Source organism: Aulonocara sp. 'chitande type north' Nkhata Bay, linkage group LG15 (assembly GCF_057382095.1).
Source record: "Aulonocara sp. 'chitande type north' Nkhata Bay isolate Kocher_YH1m ecotype deep benthic linkage group LG15, A_spYH_male_GT1.1, whole genome shotgun sequence".
NCBI lineage: Eukaryota > Metazoa > Chordata > Actinopteri > Cichliformes > Cichlidae > Aulonocara > Aulonocara sp. 'chitande type north' Nkhata Bay.
Window position 1 is genome coordinate 18,181,375 of NC_141358.1, and position 11,189 is coordinate 18,192,563.

The following is an 11,189-nucleotide window of genomic DNA, read 5'->3' on the forward strand; positions in this document are numbered from 1 at the left end:
ATACAAATTAAAATGTGAAATTAGATTGCAGGTGAGTAGACACCACTGAGAATAATCCATCTTCATTAAGCTTAATTTAAAATTTCCATGACCTCAAATGATTCAATAAGTCTTTGAAATGGTCAGTATTTCTAATTCTTAAACATATTTCTCAAGCATTGCAAAGGACATAGGGTAAAAACTGACTTTTGCAAAACAGCTGAACTGCAAGCTTAAATGTGCTAAAGAAAGCTCTACAAATAAGGCATCAAAATGCATCTTCCTCTGCAACTGCTGTACTTTGGTTAGACTTCGGAGGTCACTATGGGTCTGAAATATATGGTGCTCTGGTAGCTGTTGCCTTTGTTCAGTAAAAAAAATCAAGATATTTAGAAAGTTTTGTCCCACATTTCAAATGATAGTGTTTATCCTGAAATAAAAGAAACCTTTAAGATGTTATATGTAGTTTGTAGGTAGATAGAGTATGCAGGTTATGGACCTATATTATATACTGTGTCCCTATACTTTAAGGCAGCGGTCCCCAACCCCCAGGCCTCGGACCGGTACCGGTCCGTGAGTCGTTTGGTACCGGGCCGCGAGAGTTGAGGCTCAGGTGTGAAATGTATGGTTTTCAGGGTTTTTATTGGTTTTCAGCGTTATTTTTGTTATCGTTTTTATCGTTAACTCTGTTTTCCTGGGTCTTTTCAGGTGTGTTATGAATAAATCTTCTTTTTTTCGGTACCGATACTAGTTTTATTTTGTTGTATTTATCCGTGACACCTTAAGGCCGGTCCGTGAAAATAATGTCGGGCATAAACCGGTCCGTGGCGCAAAAAAGGTTGGGGACCGCTGCTTTAAGGCATGTTTGAAGGAGAAAAAAAAATCATACTATACTCTATCTTACCAAAATTTGACTACATTTTTTTTTTTAATGAAGCATCCAGTTTAGGCTAAAGGCTGCTAAAAAGTGGAACAGAGCCAGGATCTTGCCTGATCCTGGCTCTGTTCTCAGCCAAGACATGACTGACATGGACAGTGTCCGGAGTTCATCTGAAAGGTCAAACAGCCAGAGACGAGCCTCTAAGAAGACGGATGGGGGTGGGCAATGACAGTCTACTCCCCGAGCCCCGACATCAAGGGTCAAAGTGGATGTTTCCAAACCGTCACCCTCGAGTGAGCCACAAGGGGAGATGAAGTCCTCCCTTCCTCCCCCAGGAACAACGGCTGCTGTCAAACCAAATAGAGGACAGCAACATTTGGGTCTCCTGACCTCCTGAGGGTCAACTCAATTTGATTTTAATCGATCAACCGAAGGATTTTTCATTATGTGTGAGCGATTCATTCGGTCATTAGATTATCATACAACACTGAGAACAGGAGCAAAGTTTTTCCTCAAGGTCACTCTTGTTATATTACGTGATTGAATTTCACTTGGTTTTCTTTTTGTTTTGCAAATACCTGAGAAGAAATGTGGCTCAGTCATTGCTTCCTTTCCTGCTTGAAAAGATTTCCTTTCTAACGTATTTACCAGTTTATTGCAGTTATGTGACCTTCTGTGCAATTAAGTCGTTAAAAACAGATTCCAGACTTAATGTATTATTTGACTATATGATTATGTAATTTGCTTTAAATCCTGTGACAGACTGGCAAGCTGTTCACGGTGTACCCTACCGCTCACCCTGTGCCAGTCAGGATATGCCCCCATGTGACTGACAACTGATTAAGAAAATGGATGGACTGATTGATGTTTTAAATCTTATTAGCATGGCCTTTCTTCACTGTCCATAATTATGTGTTGGATATTCCTGAAAAGTGCCTAATAATCCACTTTGCACAATTATTTACATGGGTATTCATCACTGTAATTTCAGTGTTACCCCAAAATGAAATAATGGTTACGGACAAATTCGGGTGAAAAGCAACTGAACATTTATTAAACCACCTGAAAGGTAAATAATTCAGATCAGTGGGCTTTCCTTTGTACTTAAACACATTAGAAGACTAGAGTCAACAGATCAACCAGCAGCATACAATTGATATGATGCTGCTGCTGTAATGCTCACCAGTTACCAAGCCATCAACTTTGCCACTAAATACTAACCTGATGTTTGTTTAAAGAGTAAGGCATAACCAATGTAATTCACAAACCTATGTGCTCCTCAAGAAGAAGAAACCAAAAATTAACTGGATTCAATATCTCAATACTATGAAAGTCTTAGAGCTACAGTACAGTGCTTTTTAAAACAAGAAGTCAGTCACAAAGTGCTTTACAGAGCTTTTTTTTGTTTTTTAATCAACACGTAAGAACACGTAAGCATGAGTACAATAACACAAAAACATTATCCAAATGTCTGAATAGATGAGTTTTAAGCTAGTTTTTCAAAAATACCACAAAGTTCCAAAAAGAGTTTTACAGTGTTTCACAATTTTGGCGCTAAGGTTTGGAATGTACAGTCCCACTTAGTTTTTAGACAGATACGTAGAATAACAAAAAGGTCTACGGACTAAGGATCCAGCTTGAAGAAAAGTGGTGGGGTAGATCAAGAATATAAATGAGAGCCATTAAAAGTAAAAAACACAATTTTAAATTGATACCTAAAGCTGACCGGAAGCCAGTGCAGGCACTTTAAAACTGATGTGATATGAGAGAATTTATGAGAGTAAGTTAAAAGCCTCGGAGTGATGTTTTGGACAGATTGGAGGTGATTAATTAGTAATTACCACATGAAGGTGAGAACTAGAAGGGCATTTAGACACTTGGCAAATCCTCCACCAAGGATGATGCTGCTTTTTAAGTGATGCCCCTTCTTAGAGTTTTCTAGAACGTGATCGCGATCTATACCAAAATTTAAAGGGTTCGTTTTTTTGCTGAAGCACAGACATAAAAACAACACTTCGCACAAAAGTTTACTGATTTATAAAGAATTCATTAGAAAATAAAATTGTGCTTGATTGGAGATGGTCCAAGTGAACCTAAGCATACATGTTTCACATCTTTGTATGAGATACACGGTATATGAGATTAAACACTTTTTCTTTCTGGGAGACAAATATAAAGTCACATTGTGATTTTGGATGAAATTAGGTGGTAGCATGTTGTCACTGCACCAAAGGCCTAATTCTCTAAAGTGGAACATTTGGCCTCATGTGGCCTCATTCAAATCTATTTATCCTCTGATCTAGGAGCAGTATTTCACCTTAGTAACCCTATCAGTGTCCTTCACTGACATCAGAAAGACAGAAGGTTTGAGGTAATACAATTGGTTTTGGATGATGGAAAAGTTCATTGAGCGTTTATTTGTATTTAGATCTAAATGCAGCCATCTGTCAGACACACTGGAGAACTAGTCCAGAAATAAAACATGCATGAAAATGAAGAACATAAGCACTTTATTTAGGTCTGTTTTCCAAATTTCCGTAACAAGAATAGGATTGTATGTAACTTTTGTATATCCAGTTGACGGGAATGAACAAAAGGGTTAAAGGTGTTTTTGCAACAGGGGATATGTGCAGGCTTTCTGCTGCGATAGTGTGTTGATGGTAGGGAGCTGTGTCACTACACAGTTTACTACTAAGCATTGTTGTTATCACCATCAGCCTCTCCCCACTTCCCACTCACAGCCTTCCTGCGCTACTGCAAAGCTGAGGTTGGGGGCATTGCTGTTAGGGGGCATTAGAGGGCGTTCTAATTGATCCTTCCAGGCAGGTAATTAGCTCTGATGGCATGTGCACCCATGGTGATGAGAATGACAGAGACATAGCCACGTCCTGCCCCTCACCCCAATCATCAACACTCAAATAAAGACTATGTGACCCATGGAGTTGCCACATTCTCTGGTCATTCTTAGGAAAAGACAATAGGTCTGGCTTGTTAAAATAGGCTCCCTCTCAGCGGGGGAACACAGGAGCCACAGCAGCTGTCCCATAGTATAAAGCTTCAATAGTCTGAGCAACCACAGAACCTCCAGTACAAAGATTTGCTTTTTTTATACTTCTGTGAGGACATACAACATCTCATTAGGAATGAAATATTAAAAGTATTAACATAAACCTTCCCTAGATCTCCGCTGCTATGTGAGAATGTTAGAAAGGTTATTGTTCATAAAAATGTGAAAATTAAAAGTCTGTTTTTATTTAACGGTAATTTTACAATAGGGGTAAAATGTACAAAAAAAGGGATATTTGCAATCCAGGATGTGGCATGTGATAGGACTAGAGTGAGTCATCCAATGTTAGACCACAGCCTTTATATAATATAGACTGTATATAAAAGATGAAAGAATGATGACGTCATCCACTAGCTAGACAAGTCCTGTCTTGGAGCCACAAGCTGAGCATTTTGTTGTTTTGTCAGAATCTTAAGGTTTTGAATGGCCATAATGAGTAGAGGTGGGCGTGACTAAGACACTGAGGGACACGAGATATTCATATTGTTACGATTGGTTAATCTGAGAGTGGCTCCACTCTAAAGCATTTCCTGTTTTATTCCTCCTATTTGACTCCAACTGGAGCCAGAATTTGTAGAACATACATTGTTTTCTTTCTAAAAAAAAAAAAAAAAAGACTTAAAACAGAGACAAACAACTCAGCAAATGTTTACTGAGGTCATAGCCCAAAGAAGGAAAAGGATCATTTTTCCAATGGCTTCTAATGAACGAGCACTTCTTTTTGCTACCACAGGTGTCGCCCCCTGCTGGTCCCTGGAAAAAATGCAGGGTTAAGGCACTTCTGCATTGACTTGCAAAGAATGTAACATTCAACAGAAAAAGGCAAAAACTTTAGTCACGAAAAGTTGAAATTTTATGTCAGAAAAAAACATTTGTAATAAGGTGATAATAAAACATTGAGAATTTATGTGTAATGTGCAGAAAAATTAAATAAAACACTAAAATATGCTGTATGTTAAGATACAGAAGTTCATGTGATTAAAGTAATTATTTTGTGCTGGGGTCGGCCTTGGGAGATTCCAAGGATATATGAATGGAAAGGAATCCTAACTCATCTATCAGATAACTTCCAGCTGAGTTCAACTAAATCTGTATGTTTCATCCAACTGCCATTTCAGGTCTGTTTGTATTCACGGAAGAAAAACAAGTATCAGGAGCCCCAACAACTGAGAGCATTGTTGTGGGTGAGATGCTTATTCTCTGGTAGAACGATGACATAGAAGGAATCTTGATCTTGTACAGGGAAACACATCCTGGGGCACACGGGCAACAAAGCAACACGACAATGAGAGCTTCTTCTAAAAATATAAGAGCCTGATTGATGAAGCTTGCCATTACAATGGAATCAGTTCTTGCAGAGGGGATTTCTTTATGCAACCTACTAGGTTAGTGCTCATGGGATCAGCTATGGTCAGAGTGACTGCCAATACACTGTCAGTCAAGGCAATTTGTTACAGTTTGTTTTCACATTAATGGATTAAATTAATACTGCCAGTGCAAAAAGTCTGGAAAGAATACAGACATTCTTTAATAAAAGTACAGATACAGTGGATTTACCCAACTGCAAGCAGTTGTAAGAGTTGTCCTGGATAATTTCCACCCTCTACACTGACGGTCTACTGTTCACACTGTCTTTATACAAGACAGTATACAGTTGGTATGTAGGTGGAATTCTGTGAATAAATCTAAGCGTCATCAATTTAATTTCAAATCCATCTCTATTACACTTAATGTAACCTAACCCTGACCACAAGCACCACAGCCACTTTGCACCAGTCCAACAAACTGTTCTTTGCTTTAAATCCCTCACAGTACAGCAGACTAACCTGTTTATGCTGCACTAAACTGCAGAGTATTTGCATGGAACACAAAGTCAGTCAATACACACCTCAGATCCAAGATATGATTTAACAAAAGAGGGCTTACATCTAAACTTTAAATTTTCAGTTTATTAAATACCACTGAGCAGTACTGTCTTTTTTTTTTTTTTTTTTTACATCTTTCTCCATCTCTGAGTGAAGTTATCTCACATTCACTTCTCTCCTTGTGAAATACAGCAGCTGGAGTTTTAGCTAGCAACACATTGTGGGACAAACTGCACACAGTGTTTGCTGATATTTGTTGAGCTGATAGAAACATTGCATTTTAAATGACTTGACTTAAAAAGTGTTGCTCCCCTTTATGTTTGCTCCTCTTCTGTAGAGCTGGCTGGATGCTGAAATACCACAACTACAGCTTATGGACATTTGTGCATAAAAAACGATGCCCACTTTAATCCCTGACTGTTGGGTTATAAATTATGCATAAATTGTATGGATTTTATCTCTTTCATCTCTTTGTATGCAATAACCCTGGTGATTGATACACCATTAGGATTGCCTTTCATGTTTCGTGTACTGTTCAGGCTCAAATTGGTTTGATGCTTGAAGGCCCACAATAGCTTGAAAGAATAACTTCTCTCATATGTCTTAACCCAAATGTTTTGAAAATGTATGGAGTAGAAAGTACAAATATTTCTGTAAAAATGTAAGGCTTAAAAGTATAACGTTGTCAAAAAGATACCTGATAATTCTGCTTAAGTACAGTAACCAAGTATTTGTACTTTATACAAATACTTTTTCCCAGTCACACTCACAGGTTTTCTGAAATACAGTCTCAAAATCCCTTATTAAATTTACCATCCAAATCCAGTGAGAATTAAACTGAATTGTGATCAGTTTGGAATGCTTGCTTTAATGTAGATGAATTGATGATGTAACTATTTTGGCTTATTATTTAGCATTATTTCATGTTTTCATAAGAAATAATCAATACTTTTTTTATTTTACAATTTTAACATTAAGTGGTGTTAAAGCTTTTCCAAGATGTAATAGCATGTTTATAAATCCTGCAGGTATGAAATCAATATTCATTCTGCCTTTCTCCCTCAGCCTTATTTTGCTATCTGAACTTGCTTCATGAAACAACTACCTGCTGCAGCTAGAAACACAATGATAGTGATAAACCAAAACAACAAATTCGTGGGGTCTAAAAGCCCACTGCTTAAATCTGACATTTAAGTCTCAAGAAAAAGTTTAATGTGTCTCAGTGTGAAAACTCCAGTTCTGTCACTCTTTCCATCCTCGCCATTTCATCAACTTCCCACACACCTCTGTTACACAGAGTTCACATTTCTGTGCCGCGTTATCGAGTGCCCTTTTGACACATGGGGCTATTTTGAAATCCAGGCTTGTGTGGGAGGATTTAGGAGCCTCTCCTGAACAAGGCCGGCAGTGGTTGATTGTCCAGACTGCTTGGTGGACGGATACTGGTCATCTTGACCCACACCCTGAGCCCACTAACATCGACGCAGCAGCCACCTTTGCTAAGTGCATTCCCAAAGGCCCCAGCCCAAATCCCTGCTTGACCCTGACTGATAAACTACGCTATGGATAGACCAAAGGAGAGCTTTTACCTTTGAAATAAAGGTTAGTGGAAAGTTTTTACAACAACAAACTGGACTATTGTGACTCAAAATATGGGCCCCAAAAGATTTTCGTTCTACTCTTAACATTGAATAACGCAATTTTATTAATAATTAAACGCTTTCACAAAGTCGTGTTGATTTTTTTGGTTTATTTTTTCTACATATTATTGGGTGTGAATCATATCTACATAAATTTAACAAACTTTTATTTTCAATCAATATGCCATAAAATAAAAATATACTAAGTAGGATGAGCTACATGGACAGACAGAAGGACCAGGTTTGATGACTTCAACAGGCTCCAGGTTTGGAGTTGTACATAGTCCAAGGAGATCTGGCCTGCATCATCCGCATGCAGACAATAATTGGTCATGACTGAGAGGCTCCTGTACCCACATGTTCTTGGAAGAATGGAATTAACACGTTATGGATGCCCCGGGTTCTGGCTGAGGAGCTGATAAGACTTTTGGAGGCCTCTTGTGCAGGTTATGTTCAAATGAGGCCTCAGAGAGGAAGTAGTATCGTTGGGTGATGGCATTAAAGTTCACCTTTTAGGAAGAAACAATAGTAAATATAAAGAAATATAAAACAATTTAAAAAACGAAGAAAAAAAATCAAAACATGAGAGAAGATTTAGTTATCCAGCAACATTAGCAATAAAAATTAGGATAAGATTTTGGGTCATTTATAATCTAACAATATTACATATTTTTACAGCTAAACAGGACTTTTCTTTGTAAATGTATGGACTTTTTACACTGTTGTATTGTTAGTTCACATGAAGTGAAATAGTCTTTTCTATTGACCATTTATCTTGAAAGTATCAGTATAAGCATGTGAAGTGGTACTTATTAACTGAAACATGTAACGACCCTCTTAAAACAGCGTATTGTCAAACTTCAGTTTTCTTTCCTTCCCTTATTTCCACTTCCTAGAAGGAAATATACTTAAGAAAGGGGGGGAGTCTTTTGTTCATATGGCACTGATAAATATCTTTTTAAGTAGTTCTGTATATGTCAACTGAAAAAAAAAACCATTGAATTTTTTGATAAACTTTCTACTTGTTGTATTTAACGTTTTAGGTTCCCATGAAAGTTGCAGGAATTACAGAGAATATCTTAAACATATAAAAATTGGAATTTCTAACCAGCTCACACCACCAGCAGCCTGAATCAATCATACAAGGCTGTGCTTTTACATTACAGCAGAAATTGACACTTGTCAGACCAGCAACATATTTTCCAGTTTTAGTTACCCTGCCAGAGAACTGAATATTTTTATTGTGGACCTTTCTCTATAAACCCAAGAGCTGATCATGTGGGAACAGCCAAGTAGTTCTGCAGTTCCAGACATACTCTGATATTTTGCCACCAACAATCACGCCGCTGTAAGATTTTAAAGGATAATATTAGGGAATTATGTAATGTTTAAAATTTAAGTCCTCCGTAAGAGCAGGTGAAGAGATGATGAGCTTGGTGAGAAATCAGTTCACACATTGATGGTTTTAGTCTTTTCACTATTTTCATGCTGACAATGATAACTAGAATTAGGCACATACACAACACCTAAACCTGGCTTTTGTCCACCTAAGTATTATTACTTCAGAGTTCCCGTGGATGTTCAGGTACTCCAAGAATATACCTTTCAGTGAGACAGATGTATCATACAAACAGGTGAAGGAACGACCTGAAAATACAACGCCTGCTACAACAGTGTTCTCCAGCATGGAGGCATAAAAATATGGATTATTTCCAATGTTGCCCTGCAAGTGTATAACATTGTGTTTCTATGGTCACTTTGCAATCTCCCTTGAAACCTCTACAACTGTTGAGTACTGGCTGCACTTACTCTTGGTTGTTGACTTTTGTGCTTTTTACTTTTTTTAGACTTCACTCTCATTTTATCCCCTTTGTCATTTGCTATAGTCCCTTTGTGTTCACTTTTCTAAGTGTGGCAGCAAACCAGAGGCGGTGACTCCTGTACAATGCTTTAATTCAGCAGTCCCTCCCGTCTTATCGTGCCCTGCAGCTTGGCCGGATTGGGCAATATAAATTGAACTTGCCCAGCAGAGAGACGCCGGTTTCTCTTTTGGGTCCGCACATTGTTTCGTCTAGGCCTGTATTTATTTAGATGTAAATCAGTTTGCAAAAGTGTTACGTCCTGCCCTTGTGTAGTGGGCGGAGGACTGGTGCTCATTTGTTGGAGGAAGTCAGCCCCATCGAGATTGGAGCTGTGCAGATTGTTTTCCATTATAAGGCTGTTATTGATGTGAGAGGGTGACATCATGCTGCCTCGCCCTCACAGGCAGCGTTGGTGAGAAAGAGCCTATCTCTTATTCATTACTCAGCACAGCGAGGAGGATGGACTTGTCTTCATGTTTCATCCAAAAATAAGTTGAGTGGAGGTTTTAAGAGTCCCCCCATCCCGCAAAAGGGTCACTCCAATAGCTAAGCTCAAAGCAGAAGGCTGGAGCATGGAAATTGACTAGCAAGTACCTAAATGTGCTGTAAAAGCAATAGTTTAACATTCTGGTGAATCAAGCAGTCAAAGCTATAGCCAGGCCCAGAGAACGGACAAATTTTGGCTGAATCTGGGTTACTTTCTGGCACTAATGACTCACTTACTGCACTTGCTAATGCTGAGGGGGGCCAGATGTGGTCCAGATGTTGTAAAGAAGGCTTGTCATGGGTCAATGCAAGTATTGTGGTTCAGATGTAGCCCAAATGCCACAGCATACCTGGCCTCTGGTTCACACAAAATGGACCTGTGGCTGTTGTTATATAACAGAATGACTTTAAGAAGGATGAATAAGACTTCAAAGTTCCTATGACTTTCAAAAAGCACTTTATGCACCAGTCTGAGCAACAGAAACCCATAAAATACCAAACCTTTCTTTTATGTTTCAAATCTAAAGTGTAAATTTTCTCACTTTTTCAGGGCATTGCGGTTACATTTCAAAGGCTTATATTTACCAATGAAGACAGTGAAGACTATTTAATAGCAGTTTGAAAATCAACCTTGCACTTTTTACAGTATGTGTTAATCAGTGGCGTAATCTTGCATAAAGAGAATATGCAATGCCATTTTTAGTACATGAAATATATTTAAGGCCATATTTGTCTGTCTCTCTATGTTAGTCCAGGAACAGATTTGCAACCATTCCAGGTTGTGCACCGCCTCTTGCCCCATGATAGCTAGGATAGGCTCAGCCCGCCTGCCACCGTGCATTGGATAAAGAGAAGAAGATAGATGGATGAACGGACCATGTATAAAAATATGAAGGTACAGGAACCCTCTTTCATTAGATAGATTAAAATAGTGAACTACTTTCAGCTTCCTCTGGCAAAAAATGCCAGACAATAACATAAGTCATGCTGCGGCCTGTGAATAATGCAGTACTAATTTGAGACTGTTGGTAATAGCTATGCCACCTTTATGTGACCCATGACTGCAGACTGACACACAGCATAACCCTTCTTCTGTTTAATTCTTAGCTTAATCTTTGTAGATATATAGGTACAATCCAAATATTTTTTCCTGCATACTTTGCCTTTTTTCCCTTTTTTTAGAAAGTCTTTCCCTCGTGAAGACATCTAATAGGCAGGCAAAGGGGAACGAATTAACGGAATGCCAGCTTTATAATAAAGGCAGAGTACCACCATGTCCTGGCTTGCATGGCCGCTCATAGCTGGTAGAAAGCTACAGCTATGGGTCCAATCAGCAGCTGGTTACCCTATTTGAAGCCTGTTAGTACTGATCAGGGTTTTATGACAAGCTCAAACCTGTTCAAGTAAAAT